General features: G+C 50.3%; 1 long non-coding RNA gene across 1 annotated transcript; it reads left to right on the top strand.

Moving 5' to 3' along the window:
* The first annotated feature begins 5052 nt into the window (after positions 1-5052).
* Positions 5053-8335, top strand: LOC142827547 (uncharacterized). The gene is made up of 2 exons (XR_012902215.1): positions 5053-5339; positions 8112-8335. It is a non-coding gene; the product is annotated as an uncharacterized LOC142827547 (long non-coding RNA).
* The last annotated feature ends 4809 nt before the right edge of the window (positions 8336-13144 follow it).

The following is a 13144-nucleotide window of genomic DNA, read 5'->3' as shown; positions in this document are numbered from 1 at the left end:
ATGGACATGTAGACGCTCTCTTGTGCAAGAAAGCTCTGATGGCCATTTTAACCATAGGGGATTCTTGCGCAAGAAATACATGTTGCCTGTCTACACTGCCCTCTTCTGGAAGAGCTCTTGTACAAGAGGGCTTATTCCTTGTAGGGAGAGGACTAACTCTTCCGGAAGAAGCCCTGTTTACAACACTATACTGTAAATTTACTTCTGGAAGAACACTCGTGCCGTGTAGACAGCCGGCAAGATTTTGTGGAAGAATGGCTGTTCTTCCACAAGAAGCTGCCAGTGTAGATGTAGCCTAAGGTTCTAGGTCTTCTAGAACACGTGCTGAATAATGCCCATGAAGGATTGTTGCTCTGTCAGGCTTTTGGGAACTCTTCATTCTGATCAAAGAACAAAATTCAAGACATGACCCTCAATTTGAAAATCAGGTCTCTTGGGTCCTGTTCCCAATTCTGTCATGATGGGGGCTACGTCTAGACTGCAGGCTTTCTTCAAAAGAAGCTTTTCCAGAAGAGATCTTCCGGAAAAACTTATTTCGAAAGAGAGCGTCTACACAGCCAAAGTGCATTGAAAAATCAATCTGCTTTTTTGAAAGATAGCGTCCACATTGTTCGGATGCTATCTCACATTTAAGTTGCAATTACTATGGATGGAGTAGCCACTAGGGCATCTGTGCTTTTTCCTGGAGGCCTCTTCTTTCAAAAAAACCCTTCAAAAACCTCTTCCCCGTCCGCACATTCCTTTTTCTTGGGGTCCTCCTTGGGGGGGAAAAACAAGATGCCATTTGTTTAAGCCAGACAGCTCCAAAGCACTGCTACTCTCCCTCCCCAACCTGCAACCCAGGGCATCTACTGAAGGAAGGTCAAAGACATGGCAGGAGACAGGCCCCTGCTCAAAGATTTTATTATCCTCATAAGTGAACCAGAAGCACCTCTGTAAGGTCACTCAGCAACCAAATCAGGAACAGAACCCATTTTCTCTTGGATCCTAATTACATGCCCTAGTCACAGGGCCATGCTGCCTTTCTGATAGGTGTACCTCCCCAGCTGGAAAAGGAAATATGTTACATCTGTAGTCCCTCACCCCACCCCAGCCCACCTCACCTGCCCGTCCTCCCTCCCTCCCTCCCTATAAGAAGAGTATCTGAATCCTTCCAGAGGTATTCTGATTAGCCAGACCTCTGTGTGCTCTATGCTGGCTAGGACGAACTACAGGTCCCATGATGCAGTGGTGAGCTCCCTCTGGGCCTGGCTTGGGCTAGATGGGGAGAGGCTGCTGCAAGGGGTTGATAGCCTCCATTGGAGGGATAGGGAGCTGGAACAGAGAGCTGCTGCTTTCCTCAGCTCTGGGCCAAGGACGCGCAGTGACAGAGCCCATGGTTGAGATGTGGGGCTTGCTGAAGACATGTGAGGAGGGTTAAGCCTCCACTATGGCAGACAATGTGTCAGTCCTGCGCCCAAGTTTCTCCACATCTGGGCCCTGGCAGTGGAAGCTGGAGGCAAGCCTGAATTTGGCTTGCAGACCATTGAGGGAAAAGCAAGTCACGCCTGGGCTGTTGCTGTCCAATGCAATCCACATGCCTGCCAGCGAGTCCGGAGCAACCTAAGCTGGTCGCTGTCCCTCGTTGCCTCCTCGCGCCTTGTTTTCCCTGGACTGCTTCTGCCAGACTTACGAAGTGCTGGCCTGAGCACTGTTCACCCCCACAAGCGAGGGCCCGGTAGTGTGAGCTTCATGGACACCACAGCCGGGTGCATGCATGTGTATGGCCGAGAGTGTGGGTGAGGTTCATGTGCAGCTTGCTGTTGAAAGATGGAGTCCATCTGCCCCGTGGCCGTGCCACCTAGTGACCTGATATAAGTAAAATATCTTTATCTACACTTAAAAAAATGAGTAGTCTTGTGGCACCTAAGGGCATTCTCTACACTAGGAAATTATTTCAAAGTAACTTATTTCAAAATAATAACTCCCGAAATAGCTATTTCGAAATAGCATGTCCACGCTACAAGGAAGCCTCAAAATGAGTCCGAAGCAGGCTCCCTTAATGTGGACATGCTATCTCGACTTAGAGCAAGAAAGCTCTGATGGCCATTTTAACCATAGGGGCTTCTTGCGCAAGAAATTCATGTTGCCTGTCTACACTGCCCTCTTGTGGAAGAGCTCTTGCTCAAGAGGGCTTATTCCTCATGAGCAGAGGAATGACTCTTCTGGAATAAGCCCTGTTTTACAACGCTAGACTGTAAATTTACTAGCGCAAGAACGCTCGTGCAGTGTAAACAGACGGCAAGTTTTTGCACAAGATTTGCTGTTCTTGCGCAAGAAGCTGCAGTGTAGACATAGCTCCCCTAGACAGCTTTCTTCTGCTGAAAGAAGATATGCAAATTCAGAGCTAATTTGCATATCTTCTTCCGATTGTGTCATCAGAAGAGGTTTTGTCAAAAAAGAAAGCAGTTTAAATGCGGTTCTTTCAGGAAAACACCCCTTTTTCGGAAGCACCCTTTTCCCTAAAAAAATGGGATATGCAGGGTTCTTTTGAAAAAGGGGTTTTTTCCCTAAAGAACCATGTCTAGACTGCTTTCTTTTTCAACAAAACCTCTTCCAATAACCCGATAGTAAGAAGATATGCAAATTAGCTCCAAATGTGCATATCTTCTTTCGGCAGAAGAAAGCAGTCTAGACTTAGCCGAGAGGAAATATCATATTGCCTCTGTTTAACTCTACTGTAAGCACACTGTGTGTGCACAAAAGGGCCAGTGTAGACAGCTCAGATTTCTTTTGTGCAAAAAACCCCCATCGTGAAAATGACGATCGGGGCTTTTTTGCGCAAAAGCGCGTCTAGATTGGCACGGATGTTTTCCCGCAAAAAGTGCTTTTCCGCAAATGCTTTTAACAGAAAACTTTTCCGCTAAAAGCATTTGTGGAAAATCATGCCAGTCTAGACGTAGCCCATAAGTTTAGCAGGTGTCAAAGTATAAAGGCTTTGTCTTGACCACAGTGTAAGAAAGTATTGATTAAATCAAGTTAGATTGGACTAAGCTTTGAGGGGAATGAAATGTGAATCCCCAGTGTAATTCAAGTAGGGAAATGACTATATGAAGATTTTATGTATGTTCAGGGCTGCAATCATTCATCCAGTTTTTTCTGCCTGTCAGAGAGGTGTACCTAAGAGGAAACAACTTCTAATTTGCACACGTACCATGTGTACATTTGGGTTCAGTGCCGGTTGGTGTGATGGTCATGGTGGATGGGTGATGAAGTTAGTGGGCCAGGAGATGGAAGTAAGGCCTAGTAACAAGAATTCAGAAAAGGGCAGTTCCTCTCTGCACTAGTGAGAAGATTGGAGGTGAATCTTTTAGCATTTGATTTAGTGGGTGTAATGTAGACCCATAAATCGAACACTGAGGGCAGCCCCTGCCAGCATCTGGTACCCCTGACGCTGCAAGGAGGAAGGGAAGCTGACAGGAGTGTCCTCCTGTCGGCCTCTGTGACGGACCCAGCAGGGTCCGCACTAGGAGCGGGGGAGGCCCCCCCTCCCCAGCGGAAAGCGGCGGCCAGGGACGGCCAGAAGCCGCTCGGCGCGGCGCCGCCGGCTCCGCCGCGGCCAAAGGCGGGGGCGGGCGCGTGCCAGAGGAAACGGGGGAAGCCCCGGGAGCCCGGGAGACGTCCGGCGAGGGCGCCCCGGTTTGCGCCCAGGGCAGAAGCTGCGGGCGCGCTTCGGCGAGAGCTGCGCGGGAACCTCCTGGAGGGGGCGGGGCTGACGCCCCTGACGTCACCCGTCTGCGCCCATAACAGGGGTGCCGAGACGCCCAGGCAGGGGGAAGCGAGCGGGCAGCCACCCTGGCTTCCCGGCACCCCAAGCACCCGGCCTTCCGGGCGACAAAAGGGGACGACCCCGGCAACTGGAGACTTGCCCTGGGACGAGCCCGGCGTTTGCGACGGGGTAAGTGATTTGACTCTGCACCGGCCCGGGGGACCGGCGCAGCGGGAGTGGAAGGAGTCCGAGGCGGGGCCGTCCTGGCACCCGTGGGCAGGCGAGTTTCGGGCGGCTGCCCCGCCTGCCGTGGGGGGAGCGCTTTAAAGCACCCATCCCACTTAGGGCCTCGGGCTGGGACCCGGTGGTGAGGGCGGGCCCGGGTCCCCTACTCCCCCACGCCCCGACCTCAGTGTAGGTCCACAAGGCGGCGACGGTCGCACACACCACCCCTCCCCTTCCCCGCGGAGAGGGGCAGCAAGACAAGGGGGCAAAGACTAGAGGGACGGCTCAAGAGCCCCGGTCGGACCCCCGGCCGGGGGCCGCCTGGGAAGTTACAGGCCCGGATCCGCCGAGCCCCCTCGGCCCTACTCGGGGCGAGGGGTGATCGCACCCGGGCCCGGACTCGCCCGTGAACCCCGGAGGGCAGGGTAACTGGGCGTTCGGAAGGCGGTGGGTTCGCGGAGCCCCACCCCACCCCGCCGGCCCAGCCCGGGGGATCTGGGGTGTGGGGCTCGCACCCTTAAAACCCGCTACAGCCTCCCTCTGGGTGGACGCTGCCACAGCCTGGCTTGAGGTAAACTGACTTCAGCTATGCATTTTGTATTTTGCAAGTGTCAGTGACTTTAGTGTGGAACGGATGTATACCGGGGCGACTTATAGTGGGGATGCCCTGTACCTTAAACCGACCTGCCTGGTCTAGTATAGATCAGGCCTGAGAGGAAGAAGCAGACAATCAGGGTGCTAGGTCTGAGGTAGGGATAGGAGGAAGGGGAAAATCCAGGAGAGAAAGGAACCAGGTGGGGCATCGGTGTGGTCTGAGAGGAATTAGGAATAGAAATGAGATTTAACACTGCACAGGGAAGAAATTCTAACCAGAGGGCAGTGTTTGAAAGGTCTGGTATTTACTAAAAGATTTTATTTCTATTGTGTTCTGTCCTTCACTTGTTTTATCAACTTTCACACCCCTTTCACACTAGTTGTCTAGTGGAGCCAACTGTTCCATCACAAGACCACTGGACTATGGCCAGCACTCCTCCTGTAGCCGCGCCGTCTGTATGGAGGAGAATTGTTAGCTCCTGTGCTTACGTATGAAACTCTGGGTGATTGTTCAGGGCAAGTGATGCATGGAGCTATTTACAAGGCCTTCTGGCTACAGAATGCATCTGGGGCACCTACAATCCCATGGGTCGATGCTTCTCAGTCCACAGAGCTCTATAAATACTGGGGCTCCCTGTCTCCTCCTCCATCTCACTCCTCTGCAGTGGCGCCTCTTCTCTGCAGTGACACTGAGATCTCAGCTGAGCTCCCGATATGAAGGGCCTCTACCTGTTCCTTATTATGACCCTCCTTCTCTTCCATGCTGCTCCAGGTGAGAGATAAAGTAGCCTGTAGGGATTATTATTGCTTATGTTTCCTGTTGCAGTAGCACCAAGGGCAGTGGTATGCGGATTCTCTCCAGTGTGCCCAACTGATTACCAGAGGTGCATACTTACAGCTGCTCCACTCTGAAGCATGTGACTCAGAGGAGCACAGAACAGGAGTGTGGGGAGACAACAGAGCAGGATAGATTTCCCTTAAAGAGACAGAACGTGGTTTCTCTCAGACACCTCGCCATCACACACACTCTTTACGTCACTGTCACATACACACACACAGAGTCTATGCCACACTATTTCTGTGCCTCCCACACATGTCCTCCCAGTCTCTGTTCCACACACACCATCGCTACCGCATACACTCTCACATCTTTGTGCCACACACACTTGATCTGTGTGCGATAGACAAACTTTGTGACACATAGTCTCTCTCTTGCACACACACCTTCTCTCTCTCTGTCATCCCAGCTCTACCCCTTCCACTCAAGGCTCTGCCCTTCCTGGCAGGCCCTGAACCGGCCCATGACCACCTACCAAAATTTGTGAAGTGGCTCACGAGTTGATTGAAGCTTCAAGTCCCACAATTTAGAACCCGATTCTCGGCTCATTTTATACAGGGGAGCTACACTGGGTTACTTTAGCCAAGGAGTTTGCCAAATATACTGTAAGATAAGGATCAAATATACTCTGTTCTATGCTGTATGGCAGTGTTTCCCAACTGGTGCTATGTGGAACCCCTGGGTTCTGTGAAGTGAGACTAAGGGTTCCCTCACGTGATCCCTCTCCTGTCACCCATTTCCATGACAAACAGAGGCTAGGGACACAATTCCTACCCATTCTGGCTAATAGCCATTGATGGACCTAACCTCCATGAATCTATCTGTCTCTTTTTTGAATCCTGTTAAAGTCCTAGCCTTCACCACATCCTCTGGCAAGGAGTTCCGCAGATTGACTGTGTGCTGAGGGAAGAAAAACATCCTTTTGTTTGTTTTAAATCTGCTGCATATTAATTTCAGTTGGTGACCCCTAGTTCTTATAGTGTGAGAACATGTAAATAACTTTTCCTTAATCACTTTTTCCATACCAGTCATGATTTTATAGACCCCCGTTGGTCTTCTCTTTTCTAAGCTGCAAAATCCAAGTCTTTTTAATCTGTCTTCACATGGGACCCGTTCCAAACCCATAATCATTTTTGTTGCCCTTTTCTGAACCTTTTCCAATGCCAATATATCTTTTTTGAGATGAGGCGACCACATCTATACACAGTATTCAAGATGTGGGTGTACCATGGCTTTATATAGAAGCAATAAGATATTTTCTGACTTATTCTTTATCCCTTTTTTTGATGAGTCTGGTTTCTGTACACAAGCCAGTCTAATACTTTGCCTCATGCTTTGTCTACACTACAAAAGTTAGTCCAACTCAGCTTCATAGCGCAGGGATGTGAGAAATCCACATCCCTGACAGTGCGTCTTCACAGCACCCATAGCTTGAAATAAGCTACCCGATCTGAGCAACACAAATTATGTAGCTTATTTCGAGTTAATTTCGAAATACAGTTCTATTCCAAAATGTTCCTTACTCATCATGGAACGAGGCTTACAGGGACGTCAGATTTTTTACAATAATGGGTTTGCTCAAAAGATGTGGAATAGCTATTTCGAGATACCAGAAGCATCACGTAATAGCTCCGCAATATAAGGTTCCCTGAGTCATGAAGTTAAGCCAACTTCTCCCCTGCTTTAAACAGAGCTCAGTCAATGGAAGAATCCCTCTACTGACCTAGCTAACACCTCTTGGAGAGGTGTTACACCACTGGGAGAAACCATTCCATCAGCTTATCCATTCTCTACACCGACATATCCTTGGGCTCCGCGACAAGGCTGCAGCTGTGTCATTAGAGTCCTTCAAGTGTTGTGTATGTAGCCAGGAGCCTAACTGTACAGAGTGGTTCTGGGTGTGCTGTCTCTCCCAGCACTCATTGTTCATTACGAAACAGTCTGGTAACCAATGTTTTGTAATGTGAACCATCTTCCCTTGGTGCTGAATGAATGTATGTGTCACCCTGTTCCTCTTTATGTGCCGACAAGCTGATTTTCTTCCCAATGGAGCATCCCCCACTTCTGGGCTTCATGCTCGCATCCACCATCCTCCCTGTTTCAGAACTGGAACGTGAACGTCAAAGATGTGCTGAACACCCAAGAGTGGAGTCAGTGGCCAGGGGAGATCCCTGGCCCCTCAAAGCTTGCTTCTCTTCTTTCTCACTCTCTATCAAGGCTTAGGAGTGAAAATTTAGCAGAGGTGTAGCATGGGTGTTAAGCGCCTGGGGGGAAAGGCCAAATTTGTGCCCCGCCGCTGCACGGAAGCACCCCAGACTGAACCTGGTGCACATCTGTGTCCAACCCTGAAAGGGGGAGGGGAGCTTGTACCGTGTCTTCCCCCATCCCCTCCAGTTTGGGGCTGGGCTCCCGTATGCACTAACCTGCCGGTAGAGATGGAGGAGAGTTGTCCAGGTGATGGCAGGCAGAGGAGGAACAGGCAAGTTGGGGATGACAAGGGAAGTGGAGGGGAACTAACTTGGTGCCCCGCTAGTATGGAGCCCAGGAGCAACTGCCCCTCCACCCCACCTCACTGCACCACTGAAGTTTAGGCACCACACATTTAACAACATTGACCATGGAGGCAAGCAAGAGTCCCTAGTCCACTGATGATACTCCATTTGCAGTGCTGGCTATCCACCAATGATTGCTTTTTCTCTTGTGCAGGTGATGGTACACCACCTTCTAGGTGTGGTAGCGGCGAATGGGGTCCTTGTCTGCCCGTACTCGACCTTTTATGTACAGTACGATTGTACATTGGATGCAGCGAAGGATATGGGTGCTGCCGAATTGGATAAATATTCTGTGCCGAAGTAATGCACAAGGGGACACCTCACAGCATGGAGAGAGAGTTTTGTCCCCCTTCTCTGAATAAAATATTTCACACTGCATTTTTAAATGACTGGAGTCTTCTTGGGGTGGTGTGTGGGGCGGGGGGAGCGTATCACGGGACAGAGTAATGCTCTCTTCCTTCTTCTTTGCTCAGAATCATTTCCTAGGCGTGACCATAGAAGTGTCAAGACTGTTCTAAGCTCTGGCACAACAAATACAAAAGTGGAGGCCCACAAAAACACCCCAAAACCTTATCTCATAGGGTATGTCTACACTACAGCGCTAATTCGAACTAGCTCATTCGAATTAGCGCATCTAGACTTAAAAACTAGTTCGAATTAGCGTTTTGCTAATTCGAACTAGCGCGTCCACACTGATTGGACGCAGGGGCGCGCTTAAGGGCAGCTGAAACCGGTTCCGGCAGGGCATCAGGTCAGTAGTTGCTTTGTGTGGCTGCTGTCTGAGGCTATCTGAGGCTCGTGCTTAAAGGGACCCCCCTGGACAGCTTGTTCTCAGCTTTTCCGCTTGCTTGCCTAACTCGCCGAGGGACAGCAAAGCATTTTTCTCTGCGCCTGTCTGTGTCGGTGGTTCCCTTCGGGGACGCCGCTGCAGGTGGCAACATGGAGCCAAAGGCGTTTCCATGGCGTGACCATAGAAGTGTCAAGACTGTTCCACGCTCTGGCACAACAAATACAAAAGTGGAGGCCCACAAAAACACACTAGGCTTTCTGGTGCAGTTTGTGGACTTGCTGCTGCAAGCCTGCCAGCAATGGCTGGAGGCTGCCTGGCACCACCTGGTGCACGTCAGCCTTCTGCCTCTTCGCCTGGCCTCCCTGGGGGCCGTGGAGGAGCCGCAGCGGCGCCCCGATGCCGGCGTGCCCAGCCACATCTGGCGTCTGGACAGCAGCAGCGACTGGTGGGACCGCATCCTCCTGGAGCGCTTGGGAGACAGGAGTGGACCCAGAACTTCAGGATGAAGATGGACACCTTCCTGGAGCTCTGCAAGTGGCTTGCACCTGCTCTGCGGCGATGGGACACTCACATGAGGCCCGCCATCCCCCTCCAGAAACGTGTGTCCATCGCCCTCTGGAAGCTCTCCACACTGGACTGCTACTGATCCATCGGGAACCAGTTTGGCGTGGGGAGATCTGTAGAGAATCAACAAATATAGTGCTTTGGCCACGTGACAGGGCATCCCAAGGGCGAAACCAATCAAGAGTCCTGAGCCAACAATAACAACATCTGCCTGAGCCAACAACCTTCGAGAATTCTGTGTTTGGAACTGCGAAAAAGCAGTTTGTAAAAAAGCAGGATGTGGACTTCTGGGGAGTTTAGAGGGTATAAAGATAGTTGTAATCTTGCAATAAAACACCAGGCCTCCCAGTACGTGAACCACAAGGGGTACTTCTCTGTGCTCCTGCAGGCCGTTTCTGACCACTGGGGCCAGTTCACGGACATTAATGTGGGCTGGTCCGGCAAGGCACACGACGCCAGGGTGTACCGGAACTCCTCCGTGTGCCAGAGGCTGCAGGCCGGGACCTTCTTCCCTGACCGCCACATCAGGGTCGGGGATGTGGACATGCCCGTCTGCCTGGGGGGGGATGCGGCCTACCCTCTACAGCCCTGGCTCATGAAGCCCTACACGGGGCACCTCAACCCCTCCCACCAGGCCTTCAATTCGAGGCTGACCAGGGCCCAGTGACCAGAAAGCCAAAGGGGTCAGAGAAGCAACACAAGGAGCTGGAGTCTGGCAATGCAACACAGTCTGCAGCTGAGTGTGGTGATCAGCTGGGACCAGCAAAGTGAGGGGAGAGGCTCTGGGCAGGGAGACACCACCAGCCAAGAGGCCCTGCAGGCCAGACTTGGAGAGGGATTGTAACTCCAGCTGGGAGAGGGGTCCTGCTACCTAGAGCCTGAAGGCATGTAGTCACTGCCAGAGCAAGCGTGTCCCACCTGCAGCCCCCCCTGCAGCACAGCCAGGGCCTGAGAAAGAGCCCCGAGGCCTATAAAGAACAGACTGTGAACTGTCCTTACACTCTGCAGTCTGCTGTTTGTGATGTCCCCATGCTACAGAGCGTGTTCTCATTTAACCTCTCTCATTTTTTCCTTATTCTTTTCTTTTTAATCAGTTGCTGTTTAATAAATTGTATTTGCTTTGAACTGTATGTAAAGATCACTGGGTCAAGAAAGCATCCAGTGTGAAGAGAGCACCCCGGAGTGGGGACACCCTAGCCCCTGCCCCAAGTGACCCCAAGGTCCAGGATTAAGCCCCAGAAAACCTGGGCCCAGCCTTGCTGGGATTTCGAGGACTGGGCTACTCCAAGAGAGTGGAAGGGGAGCCCTAAGGTTCAAGAGGCCTTTGGGTAAAAAAAGTGGGAGCGGGGACTCAGATCATTTTACTGGTCGATTTCACCGGGGTGGTATATAAGCCAGGAAAGCTCTCCACAATAGCGGGACCATTCCCCCGCTTTCATTTAAGCGATGTCTGGACTACGTTTTATTTTCAAAAGAGGATATGCAAATTCTGTCAGTAGTCTGGACAAGGTTTTTTGGGTTGAAAAAAAACCCTTTTTTGAAAAAACTGCTCTTCCTTAAAAAATGAGGTTTATGCGGTTTTTTCGAAAAAAGGTTTTTTTTTCCCGAAAAAAAACTGCACCCAAACTACTTTCACTTTCAAAAGATCACTGAACATGGAGGGGACCTTTAGAGGGCAGTGAGTCCAGTCCCCTGCCCCCACAGCAGGACCAAGCACCATCTAGATCAGTGGTTCCCAAACTTTTCGGCATCACGCCCCCTTTTTGATTTTTTGAGAAACCCTCACGCCCCCTCCCTGCCCCCAGCAACAAAACTTGTTGAGCAAAAAAAGAAAAAAGAATAGGAACTGACTAGGGCCGAGAAACAAAAATAGCAAGGGGATTGCCGGGGGATGGGGGGGATGGGTTGCCTTCCACCCCCCTCCCTGGAATTCCTTCATGCTCCCCCAGGGGAGCACACCCCCCAGTTTGGGAACCCATGATCTAGGTCATCCCTGACAAATGTCTATCTAACCTGCTCTTAAATATCTCCAGTGATGGAGATTCCACAACCTCACTAGGCAATTTATTCCAGTGTTTAACCACCCCGACAGGAAGTTTTTCCTAATGTCCATCCTAAACCTCCCTTGCTGCAGTTTAAGCCCATTGCTTCTTGTCCTGTCTTCAGAGGCCAAGGAGAACAATTTTTATTCCTCCTCCTTGTAACACTCTTTTAGATTCTTGAAAACTGCTCTCATGTCCCCTCTCAGGCTTCTCATTTCCAAACTAAACAAGACCAATTCTTTCAGTCTTCCCTTATAGCTCATGTTTTCTAGACCTTTAATTATTTTTGTTACTCTTCTCTGGACCTTCTCCAGTTACTCCACATCTTTCCTAAAATGTACACAATACTCCAATTGAGACCTAATCTGCATAGAATACAGCAGCATGACAAATTCTCTTGTCTTGCTCACAACACTCTGTTCACGCAGACAGAATCACGTTAATGTGGCTGTGTTAATGAGGTTAATTAAGCAAGCTGGATGTGTCCTATACTTAGCTTTTGATGTGGAAATGCAGATGTTAAAGGCAGGAGAAATTGGCTTTGTAATATGTGCACCTGTTAACGACTTTGTTCAAACCCGGGGTGAAGGTGTCAAATCTGTAGATGAATTCCAGTTCTGCAGACTCTCTCTGTCACAGTTCCCACAGGTCAATTTACACTCTGGATCTTACCTGCAAGATCACGCTGAGCCAATCCTTTAGAATCTAAAATCTAAAGGTTTATTACTAAAAGAAAGAAAAGCATGAGAGTAAGGTTGTTAAACGATAATACATTACAACCATCGAATCCCCCAGTTCTCAATGCAGGCTCTTAGCAGAGATATTATAAACTGCTATCTTAAAAGTCTCTGGTGTACATCCGATGTCAGGATGGGTCCACAGTTGTTTCCGGCTCGTTGTTCCCTGCAAGACTGCATCTGGGATCAGGAGCAAAACTGAAGACAAGATGGAGGATGCCACATGGCACTTATATACCTCCTCTGGCATCTTCTCAACCTATCCATGCTGCTCTGCAGGTATCAGTCACATTCCTGAGGTGTGTATTGGCACCTAGAGATTCATTGTCCCCTTGCTAATTAGCATCGCCATTGTTTGAGCATTCCTTGTCCATTGTTCAGCCACAGACCGAGAATTTTCCAGCATCCACACAGAGTGTTTATAACTCCACATACAGATATTATACAATGACATGAATAGCAGATACAGAATCAGTAGAACAGAAGCATTCGTGTGACACCTCACATGGCCCCCTTTGTATTCACTTCGGGGCAAATACCCCCTTATTGGGTGCAGCAGTGATCTGGCTGCTCCCCTTAAAATCCAGTAATGTGACATCCACATACAGAGGGTGTCTATTCTGCAGGTTCTCCAGGTGCTGAGGTGTGTAGACACATCCAACCTCCCTGTTGTCAGCACTCAAGGCCCTTAATTGCACCCTTCCAGAAAGTAGACCCTGAGCTGGAATGCTTGTCTGGCAGATGTGGGAAGGCATCCAGGTTGGGCTGCAACCTACCCCACCTACCTGCCCTCCCCACCTGCTGTGCAGCGGCATGGTTGCCAAGGTGCAGATACCTGGGTTTGAGCCTGGCTAATTCTCCATTGCTGTTCCCACAATTCCCAATTGCTCTATCCTCTGGCTGTTTCTGCCAACTCACTTGCCCCCCTGTACTGGAACCTACCTGCAGCCCTGGATAGTCCTGAAGCTCAGAGTGCTGCAAGCTGAAAAGCACACCAGGTAACTAATGAACCTGTCGGGGGCAAACTCCCAGGAGCATGGTTTTACCAGGCGCT

Source organism: Pelodiscus sinensis, chromosome 3 (assembly GCF_049634645.1).
Source record: "Pelodiscus sinensis isolate JC-2024 chromosome 3, ASM4963464v1, whole genome shotgun sequence".
NCBI classification, from domain to species: domain Eukaryota; kingdom Metazoa; phylum Chordata; order Testudines; family Trionychidae; genus Pelodiscus; species Pelodiscus sinensis.
The sequence above is the reverse complement of the archived record's forward strand: the minus strand, read 5'-3'. Positions and strand labels throughout refer to the sequence as shown.